The 11,336-nt window shown below is 40.6% G+C and overlaps 1 long non-coding RNA gene across 1 annotated transcript; it reads right to left on the minus strand.

Annotated features, from left to right (window-relative positions):
* Positions 1 to 530: 530 nt before the first annotated feature.
* Positions 531 to 9,881, minus strand: LOC138735532 (uncharacterized). The gene is made up of 4 exons (XR_011339747.1): positions 9,798 to 9,881; positions 1,884 to 1,990; positions 1,610 to 1,730; positions 531 to 728 (listed from the first exon to the last, which is right to left on the minus strand). It is a non-coding gene; the product is annotated as an uncharacterized lncRNA (long non-coding RNA).
* Between the last annotated feature and the right edge of the window lie 1,455 nt (positions 9,882 to 11,336).

An 11,336-nucleotide genomic window follows, 5' to 3' on the forward strand; every position in this document is an offset into this window, starting at 1 on the left:
TTCGTGGGCTGGAATGGCCTTCCACTGTGATGTACCATTAAAACTAAAATTAAATAAATACAAAACAAACAAAAAAATGTGCCAAAGGGATTAACCATGTGTAGGGACGAAGGCTTCGAGCCAGAATCATTGAGCATTCTTGCTTTTCCCTTTGCTACTCGTCCTGCTAAGTTCCTCTGGCTGGTTGTTATTTTGTCCCAGATTTCAGTACCTCCATTCTCTTGCGTATCTCCACTTTTAACAGGGATGCAGATGAGGCTTTTGATTAAATTAACAATATGTTTGCAGGAATCGACTATGGAGACTATTTCACATAAACTCATGGGCTTGTTATGAACTGCAAAACTTCCGATTAAACGAAGTGGGAAAAATTGATTTATTAATTCACAGAAGGTACTAAAAGTCATTAGAGAAAGAAAAGGATTTTCTTTTGTTTTGAATGAAACAAAACATTTATCAAATACATATCAATCATCATTAACTTGCACAGTTCAGCAACAGTTTCTGACATTGAAATTCCTGATGCACTGCTAGTTAGACATTAACTCCCTCAGGCTGAGATAACTTTTTTTTAACCTAACATTTGCATAATTAATTGTGTTTGTTAATGAGCTCTTATCAACCTTTTCAGGTCAGTAATTTGCATCCAAACATCTGCTGCAGTTCTGGCATTGTGGAGACTTCCATTCACTTGGACGACGCACTCCATTACATTGTGTGGCATTGCCCTGGTTCCAAATGGGATAGATTCAGACTTCTTTCAAAATATTATTATGGAGTTTTCTATATACTCATACATAGGTAATAACAAGAATATATATCGAACAAAGTAAACATATGCTAACAAATAGCTGGAAAAAAACCTATAAAAGAGACAAAAAATGTATTTAAAACAAAAACTATTCTAATAATCTAACCCTTCTTCCCTAAGTGTCGTAATACATATACATATTGAGCTAATCCACTGTGCAATCCAGAATATACTATTCTTTCTATTATATTGTTATAGTGGGGGTAAGAGGAGGGGAGACTTAATATCATGAATTCATTGTAATCTTAAATTTATTTATGTACTGCTTATTTAAAATGTATAATTACATGGTTGAAATTTTTAAATAAAATATTCAAAACAAAATCTATCCCTTCCCTTGTGACGTTATGATTAAACATATATGTTCCATTAATGCATGAAAGCAAGGACAACCAAATCGTAAAGTGGGATCCAATAATCTTATCAATTCCAAAAATAATTAAGGAAAGGATCCCATAAATGTAGAAAATTAAGTTTCATTACATTAGTAAGAGGTTCTTAATATTTTCCAGATTCAAGCATGCCACCACATCAAATAGCCATCGAATATGTGTCAGAGGGACATCATCCTTTCATCTCATAAACAAACTGTAACTCTTCAGGCAATGAGAAGAGCAAAGGCAACGACATGGGACCAGAGCCCAGACAAAGTTAAAGACAAAGCTGACTTACTCCAAATAGGGCAAGAAAAGGATTAGGAGCCAAATGAGTATTAAGAACTAAAGACAAAGTACGGAATATACCTTCCCAATAATTGGAAAGTGAGGAACGTGACGAAAAACATGTGAAACAATGTACCTTCTTGAGTCCTGCATCAGATAGATCATCCAAGGAATATTTTAGACTTTAAGAAGAACACTTATTCAAACACCATCAGTGCCTTGACTCATTTCTTGTTGACATGAAGTGAAGGGACAACCTTGATTTAATGAGAATTGTCCAAAATCACACAAGGAATGGTATCAGGACTATTAAAAATCGAGATGAAATTTGCTGATGTGTCCCAACAGGAATATATGCCCCACTCAGTGCTAATCAATCTCAAGAGTATGGCAGTATATTTTCCACTTACTTAGATGAACTCTGAAAAATCTCTTCACCCTCCAGGAAAATGTAGCCCACCTTCCAGAGCACTTCTAATCTCCACCACCAATGTGTCATTGCTGTAGAATGTGTCATCTGCAAAAAGAATTGTAAAACACCCAATGTGCTCCAATTACATTTTGAAAACAAGCAAACGGTTACACTAGAAATGAAAAAGCAGCAAGTGTACTAGAATTACAGGACCTGTGGTGGGAAAATCTAGGACAAGGGGGCAAAACTTTAGGGTTGGTGTCTGCTTACAACAGAAATGTGTTGGAATTTCTTCAGCCAGTGGGTGATAAATCTGTGGAAGAGGCAGAGATTCATAGTTTTTTTGATTAGCCAGGGCATCAAAGGTTATGAGAAGGGCAGGCAGTGGGGCTGAATGCGAAAATGGATCAACTCAAGATTAAATGGGGAGGCAGACTAATGAGCTTAATAGCCTATTTCTGATCCTATGTCTTATGGTCTTATGGACCTGCTTGGTAATATGTCATTGTCACTCCATAATCACTGGGTCTAAATCCTGAAACTCTGCTCAACAACACTCTCAGAATACTTGCACCAAAATGTCTGTAGCAGTTCAAGAAGGTAGCTCACCACCAACTTCTTAAGGGCAATTAAGGATGGACAATTAATGCTGGTAATCTACTCATGCAATGTATAGAACATAGGATTGGCATGCTCTACGAGTCTGCCCCTAAATTCCAAACATAGAAGACTTGATTTTGACATGGAAAACAAGAAGAAGAAATTTCAGACCACCTGCAATGAGAATGAAATAAAATTGCAAAACATTTACAGCAACGAAAAAAACTTTCAAGTATTTGCCACAAATTGGCAATTCTGCTCCTATTACCCACACATCTTAAATACAGCAAAGACAAGGACACATATCTTTCTTTTATTTAGCTGCTGACATGTGGTATCAAACAACTTTTGTTCAACTGATTTCTAACAGTGACTATTTGGACATTAGTACATGGTATTTTCATATATTAAAATACTTTCTGTACAGTATCTATATTCCATCCATTTAAAATCTGGATTACGTTGTATTTTCATATCTTAAAATACTTTCCATACAGTATCCACATTCCATCCATTTTAATACCTGGTTCATCTTTCTAGACCAGATTAGGGGAGTAACCTTTTGTCAGTGAATTCATCAATGATCTGCCCTCTTCAGATCAGTAGGAGCTCTTTCATTCCCTTGAGCCTGCTCCTGCATTCATTTCGAATGGTTGATCACAACCTTGTCTCAGCTTCATATACATTGCACAACTAAAATGCAGTTAATGGTGCAGATGAGATTGCCAATTCTGTTCACTCCATGATCAGAAAAATCCAGGGATATGTTAGAAAGCAGAAGAAGTAACCCAAAGCATACCCTGCTGTGTCTAATACACCAAGAATGTTGAAGTGTCATTGATAAGAGTCAAGAGTGTATTGCCTTATAAATTCATTGCAAGAGTATAGTGGGAGTTGTAAAATACTGGTAGGTTGGATCTGTCCTTAGAGGGAAATTTCAACAGGCTCTGGGAAATGAGGTGTGTCGGCTCTTTCAGAGAATCAACTGCACAAAATGGGACTGCAAATGCTTGTTCTGTGACTGCATTATTCTCCAATACCATGTTTGTGACTTTAGTAAATATTAATCGTGTAATTTCTGCTGGATAAACTGACTGACATTTCACCGAAACTATGGGAAAAAAATTAGCCTGATGGCTGGGGATTGTGATGGGGTGAACACAGAGTTTGATTTTGATGAGATCCTACATTGTAGACTAATTTAACTATAAATATTTAATTATCTTTGGAACAGCAAAGGGTATAAATCGTTACAAAGAGGAATTACAGACAGTAATGACAACCATTACTTTGCACGATTGCTGAAGATGTAAATGGCTTTTCCAGCTTCATCTCAGCTTCTCAGAATAATAATTACCAGTGAATCAGTGAAACGTGCTGGCTCAAATGGCATGAAAGCGGAGAAAAAAAGAAAATCGGATGAAACTGCTCCATTTAGAAACTAATTAGCATTTCACAGAGTGGCCTTGATAGCAACCTATTTCTGCACATTGTCATTAACACCCCTACAAATGATGAAGCGTTCATTTTGGAAGATGCATCAGACAGGAGGATAGAGGTCTAGATCTGCGTACCGATGGAGAGTAAAGGGAAGGGGCATGCAGCATGCTCTAACTTCTCTTGTGCAGTACAAGTTGATATTGTCATGGCATCTCCAGCCTTTTCGTTAATTTAGTACTTCAGTGATCAAATTCCAGCAAATTGCCAAAGGGCTGAGAAAAAACTCAGGACATAATGCAGGTTGAAAATAGTCAATCTTACTCAATCCCCCAGAGACATTTGCAACTACTTTAATCCATAACAAAGTCTAACAATGTGCAGCGAAAAACAGCATGCTACAGGACTGAAGCCGGCTGCCAACCTACCTGTCAATTAAATGAAGTATTCCTAATCTATTTTGGACTTCATCAAGCTTTATTTCATGAAGTTTGAAATAGTCTGTGCCATGTTTATGAATCCAGACACAAGACAGGAACATAATGGCACAATCCACTTGCCAACCTCACTCTAAGAGCTCACCACTATCCAGAGAAAAGCAGGCCATGTTTGGAGAGGCTGATCTGAATGATAGAGGTGCATCTCATAAATGAAGGATATTGTAGCTGTCAAACTTCTACTAAGCTGGTGAATAGAAACTTTAGTGAAGTGTAGCTTGCCTACCACATCACAGATGGCCCTCATTTGCAAATGTTTCACAATTCCTTAATTGTCACTGCGTCTAATTCCTGGAACTTCCCTTGCAACAGCATTGTCATCTGAGTACTACAGCAGTTCAGGAATTGAGCGAATGATATCTATATCTGAAAAATGAATCAATAAAAAAAGGGAAAAGCACTATCCAATATCAAACACCTGTGCCCATTTAAAGTTGCACGCCAGATTTTCCATTTAGCAACACCCAGTAAGTTGTGGATCTCGTACCCGCTGAACTAAATTTTCCAGTTGCTTTTTTTTCAACTGGTTCCTGAAGTATCAATTAGTTTTCCAGCTGCAGATTGGGAGCAGCATTGACAATATCAAACAAGTATCCAGATTTTCTTGGGACTGAAAATGCATTTTAAAAGTCTGATAATTTGTTCTATATTTTTTTAGTTAAATTTTAAATTTAGACATATGAAGTGCCAGTTGATGACGTAGACAAAGACGATGTGGTCAAACAATAATCCTGGCTTTTATTAGCAGAAACTCATGGTACGATAATGAAAGACAATAGGTGCATATACAGTTATATCCAAGGGGAGTGTCCTTAACAGTAGAGATAATGCACAGCCAATGTTAGTACAGCAAGGCTCACCAGAGAGGAGGAGACAGGGAGCTTGGCAGACATTCACCACAGTCTCCCCCCGGCAGAAGAAGATTTAAAATCAAAAGGACAGCTGCTAGGAAAAACTGAAGCAAGCGATACATGGATACCATGTTTGGCCTTGAGATACTCTAACAACCAAAATACGCCAGTATCTAGTAAGCAGTCAAAATATAATCAGATGTTTTATGAATATGTCAGCCTATCAGGTTGTTTACGAATTCTGGTGTTTCGTCTCAAAACAGGTGGCTCCCTTGCAACAATGGGAACTGGTACAGGTCCAGGGACTGTAGTGTGGGAAGGACTGGCTCCTGGACCTGCTCCAAAATCGCCAGCGTGAGGCAGTGGAGCCTCAGCATGGCCATCTGAAAGCTTACTAGGGGTCACAAGCTGGGAGGGGGGGGAGTCCAACCTTTCAGGCTCACTCTGAGTAGGGATGTGAGGAAGCGGTGAACCAGGTGAGGCCTGATCTCTTAGGGGTTCAGTGTCAGGACTCCCATCTGGGAATTTAACATCAGCGTAATTGGGGTTAGTATGCAGTAGCTGAACTGGTTGGACTAGGGGATCTGTTTTATGCACCCGAGAGTGTCTCTTCAGCAACACAGTTCCAGGCTCAGATAAACAGGCTGGCCAGTCCATCACAGTTCCTGATTTCCTAGGAAAGGCAAACATACGTTCATGAGGTGTTTGATTTGTTGCAGTACACAATAAAGACCAAATAGAATGTAGTGCCTCAGGCAGCACCTCCTGCCACCGGGTAACCGGGTAACCATGTGTTTTTAATCAAAATTAACAGTCTTCCAGACTCTAGCATTAGCCCGTTCAACCTGCCCATTCCCCTCCAGGTTGAAGCTCGTGGTACGGCTGGTGACAATCCCCTTTCGTAGCAGGGCTGGCCGCAGTTCAGTGCTCATGAATGCTGAGCCTCTATCAGTATGAATGTAATTGGGAAACTTGGGGTTCATTCTCCATTCATAAATCTGATGGCAGAGGGGAAGAGCTGTTTTGCACCAATGGGTGTTCACCTTCAGGTTTCTGTACCTCCTTCCTGATGGTGGCAGTGAGAAGAAGGCATGGCCTGAGTGATAGGAGTCCTTGATGATAGAGGCTGCTCTGGTGTTTCGTCTCAAAACAGGTGGCTCCCTTGCAACCATGGGAACTGGTACAGGTCCTGGGTCTGTAGTGTGGGAAAGACTGGCTTCGGGACCCGCTCCAAAATTGCCAGCGTGAGGCAGTGGAGCCTCAGCATGGCCATCTGAAAGCTTACTAGGGGTCACAAGCTGGGAGGGGGGGGGAGTCCAACCTTTCAGGCTCACTCTGAGTAGGGATGTGAGGAAGCGGTGAACCAGGCTGCCTCTTTTCCTTCTTGGAGTGGAGACTAATGACTATATGGTGCTGGCCGAGTTCACAACTTTCTATCACACTGGTTTTCAAATTGACCCCCTAAACTCACATTCCACCTTAAGCAATTCCGAGACCATAAATGCTCTGTGATTAGTAAGGGATTGCTTAAGGTGTTATGTGAGTGGGAAGGGAAGGTTAAGAATCACTTCTTGAGACCCAATTGTTACTAAAATATTTTGCTTGAGAAAAATTGTCATTGGCCCATTTCCTTTGGACTTGTGAAACCGTGCACATAACGAGTCCATTAGGTACAATTAAAACAGTGGTTTTCATACATTTTCTTTCCACTCATATACCACCTTAAGCAATTCTTTACCAATCACAGAGCACTTATGGCATAGGGGTTGTTTAATGGGGAATGTGAGTTTAGGGAGGCAGTTTGAAAACTGCTTTCTAGCCTTTTCCTGTCCAGTTCATTGGCCCCTTCATACGAGACCGTGTTGCCCAATTACACCCGATTCATCTGCAACCCCATATGTTTTGGAGGATGGGAGGAAACTGGAGCACCCGGGGAAAACCCACACGGACACCCATGCAGATACCAGGAGAATGTACAAATTCCTTATGGCCAGGGCCGCATACGAACCTGGGTCTATAATAGTGTTGTTCTAACCTCTACGCTAACTGTGGTGCCAGTAAGTTATGACAAATATTTACAAGCACTGATTAGGCTATAATTGTTGGACTGCACCCAATTTTCATTAGGTGCAACTTAGAAAAGTGTGAAAGTCTTGGAAAGATTGGGATGGTTGTAGAGAAGACATTACAGGTATTTGGGGATGCAAGAGAACCAAAATCCAATAACGAATCTGGAGGGGTGGGGGGGAGATGGCATGCCTGGGAAAAGGCCTGACTGGAGTCAGTGGGCAAGTGACAAGGTACAGCGAAATAGAGGTAAAAATGTTAATAGCCCTACATATCAGAACATCTCAGAGGTAAGTTTACTTGACATAATCATCCATCTACAGTCTTGATGAGGGCTATTTCTGTGTGAATAGCCGTGCCAATTGTGAGCCAAAGATTCACAAATGGAACTTGTATAAGTGGACATAAAATACGCACTGCACCATTTAATGTTACGGCGTATATCCACATGAATGCAGGTGGGATACTGAACTAATGTAGCAAATAACATGAGTTGCTTACAGAGAATCCAATCACATTTAAAAATGGAATTTAAGATTCCATTCCTTTGCACAGAAGTTCTGCAATCACAAAAGAATTTCCATGGCTTGGATCATTCTACAGGCAATTGGGCAGGAGTGATGTATAACTGTGAGTCATCTTTCCCACAATTAAATTGTGACATAAATTCATTTGCCAGCTTTAATTATGCATTAAGACTTAAGTGGTTCTAATACCTTCCACTTGCTCACCAGCTGTAGTGTAATGGGAATGGAAGCGTCAGAAAGCAGTGCTGCTGTTCATAAATCAGAGATTGCTCGAGGGTCAGATGAAGAATGTTGCTTTTATGAAAAGCTTGCATGGCATGGCAGCTACATAAAGGCTCCTCAAAATATCACAAAACATTTCACATACAGTTCATTCCACTGAATTTCAAAGCCTGCTGCTCCAAGCTATCACCACTCCATTTGTTAATTAGAACCACTTAAGACTTCCATCGTTCCAAATTACAACTCTCTTTCCAAAATCCCTTCCTTTTGATCAGATTAGCGGCGACAAACTCTGTGCTAGTATACATTTTTTTAAAAAGATCTACGGTGTGATTGAAATTTAAATCTAGACATACAGCAAGGTAACAGGTTATTTCAGCCCACGAGTCTGTGCCGCCAAATTTACAATCCATTAACCTACACCCGCAAATGTTTTTGAACAGTGGGAGGAAATTGGAGACCCCAGAGAAACCCAATACTCCTTATAGGCAGCGCAGGATTTGAAACCTGGTGCAGTCCCGATCGCTGGCGCTGTAGAGGCATTGCGCTAACCGCTCTGCCCACCGTGCCGATGTGGGTAATGTTTTCACAGACTGCTCTCTGAGTGTGTTATAGAGACACACTGCATGGAAACAGACCCTCTCCCTTCGAATCAACCCCAATCAGTGCCCATTTGTATTAATCAAATATGAATCCCACTTTATTTCCCCTGCATTACCATCATACCCACCCTCACCCCACTTTATACCGCTTACTCACACACCAGGAGCAATTTATTGAGGCTAATAAACTTACCAACCTGCACAGTTTTAGGATGGGTGAAGATACTGGGGTACCCATGGAAGTCCAGGCAGTCACAGGAAAAATATGCAAATTCCACAAGGACTGCACCCATCAGGATTGAATTTGGGTTAGTGGAGTTGTGAGCGGCAGCTCTACTGCTGCTTTTCACAAATTTAGAATGTTCTAGTGCAATCTAAAGCTAATGAAATGCTTTCAGGGAGATCCAGCATAGGAACAGGCCTTTCAGCCTATTGAACCTGTGTCAAGCATCAACCATGCATTTCCACTAATCCTACATTAATCACCGCAGAGCCCACCTCACTGACAAAAGGCAAAGGAGGAAAAACCCAACACCCAACCCCAACCCACCAATTTTCCCCTGCAGCCGCTGCAACCGTGTCTGCCTGTCCCGCATCGGACTTGTCAGCCACAAACGAGCCTGCAGCTGACGTGGACTTTTACCCCCTCCATAAATCTTCGTCCGCGAAGCCAAGCCCAAAGAAAGACATTAATCACTAATTTTGTTTTCCCTCCCCACCCCACCACCCTGTTATTCTCATGAACTTCCCTCAGATTCTACAATTCTGCTTCATGTTAGTCCCAAGGTACAGCAGTTAATGACCTTTCCAACCCATAAGCCTTTGAAGTGTGGAAGGAAACCAATATTCCATAATGGAACCCACACAGTCACAGGAAGAACATGCAAACTCTTCACAGAAACAAGATTGAATCCAAGTCTCTAATGCTAGGAGGCACTGGAACTGACTACTATTGTTCTGTACTATGCCTTGGCAATTTAATTAGTCTTAATACTTGTTAACCGTTGTAAGAGTTTCTGTCTCCACCACACAATCAGGAAAGTGCATTCCAAACCACAACCACCCTCCTGGTACACAAATTCTTCCTTATGTCCCTCTAAGTCTCTTACACTTTATTTCAAATCTATATTCTCCAGTTTTAACCATCTCTGCCATGCAGTTGAGTTTTGAGTGTTAGAGCTGCACTCATCCAAGCCAAGTATTTCATCACAAATGGCGGAAAGGTCACAATGTTGTCAAATGTGTGTCAGGTGATGCAATATAAGCAGCCTTTTCACATTCAAATCAATACTTCATATTTTAATCTAATGTGGCATTCGGGGGAAGAGGTTATAAGCCAGATCAAGGGAAGATTTAACACCTGATGATAAAATAGATGTCACTCTGCTCTGTAGCTATCTCAATAATAACTTATTCTAATCATATCCTCAACCGATCTTCCTTAAATATTTCTGCAACTGAATGACTCACTTCTTTTCCTAATTTTCTCTCCTTGGCATGTTGATATTCCTTTGTGCTTGAAGCCCATGTCCATCCTGACGGTATGAAAATGAGGATGACGTTTATTATCCTATACACACATATGACAGTAAACTCAGTAATGCACAGATTTGCAGATGCTCGTGATATACTTGACTGTGTTTGCGATTACCTGCAGCCTTTGGTGTTCCTGGCAGAGCCAAGATTGAGAAGATCCTTTTGAAATAGTTTAGGAAATGACCTAGTTATCCCTGATGAACGTATTCTGATAAAGGGTCATGACCCTGAAAGTAATCTCATTCCACAGAGTACCTAAACCTGCTGAGGATTTCCAACATATTCTGTTTTTATTTTGCTTATCCCCCCTCATTTTACTGCTCTTTAAAATGTTACCCACAACTGCACGAGCCAGTATATGTGATGACCATGTGAGAAACAGAGTACCTTCACAGAAATTGCTCGAGACAAAAATTGAGAACAAAGAACATTTATTATACAACAATGCAAAGTTGGGTGCTTCCCCTTACCCTGGGAATGCACACACACACTGGGGCTCACCCAACTTTTATACAGTTGATTTCAGTATAGGAATACCCTCCCCCTTACATTCTTCTGCCTCCTGGATAGGTTTGGCATTAGGCAATCCTGCCTGCCTACGTGCTGTTTCTGTGAACTTGGAGGACCAGGGGGTATCCTGTTGGTGTCTCAAACCTGTCTTTGTTCTAATTTACACCTTCCTGACCCTCAGGGCTACAACCTCTTCATATGTAGAACTTGCTAATACTGTCTAGGGCTTACTAATTACATATGCAAAACCTGCTAATTCGATCTAGGGCTCCGGCCCCTTATCTTATTCAGACTAACTTTACTTCCTACATTCTATTATCTATTATCTATCCTTATCTTATTCATGCTGGTGAACTTGCTGATTCTGTCTGAAAGGCTAGGAGACCCTTATCTTATTCAGACTAACTTTACTTCCTATATTCTAATATCTATTCTTATCCTATTCTTACTGGCTTTATTTATTACACAAATATCTATACTAATTTCCTCATCTTCATATTTTTATATCAGTTTTTGCTCATCTCTCACAATCCTCACTTTTCTTTTAGATGAGTGTTACTCATCTCTCACAACCATTTGTGCAGTATTTTACCAATTACCGT

This window comes from Narcine bancroftii, chromosome 6 (assembly GCF_036971445.1).
Source record: "Narcine bancroftii isolate sNarBan1 chromosome 6, sNarBan1.hap1, whole genome shotgun sequence".
In the NCBI taxonomy this organism is placed as follows: domain Eukaryota; kingdom Metazoa; phylum Chordata; class Chondrichthyes; order Torpediniformes; family Narcinidae; genus Narcine; species Narcine bancroftii.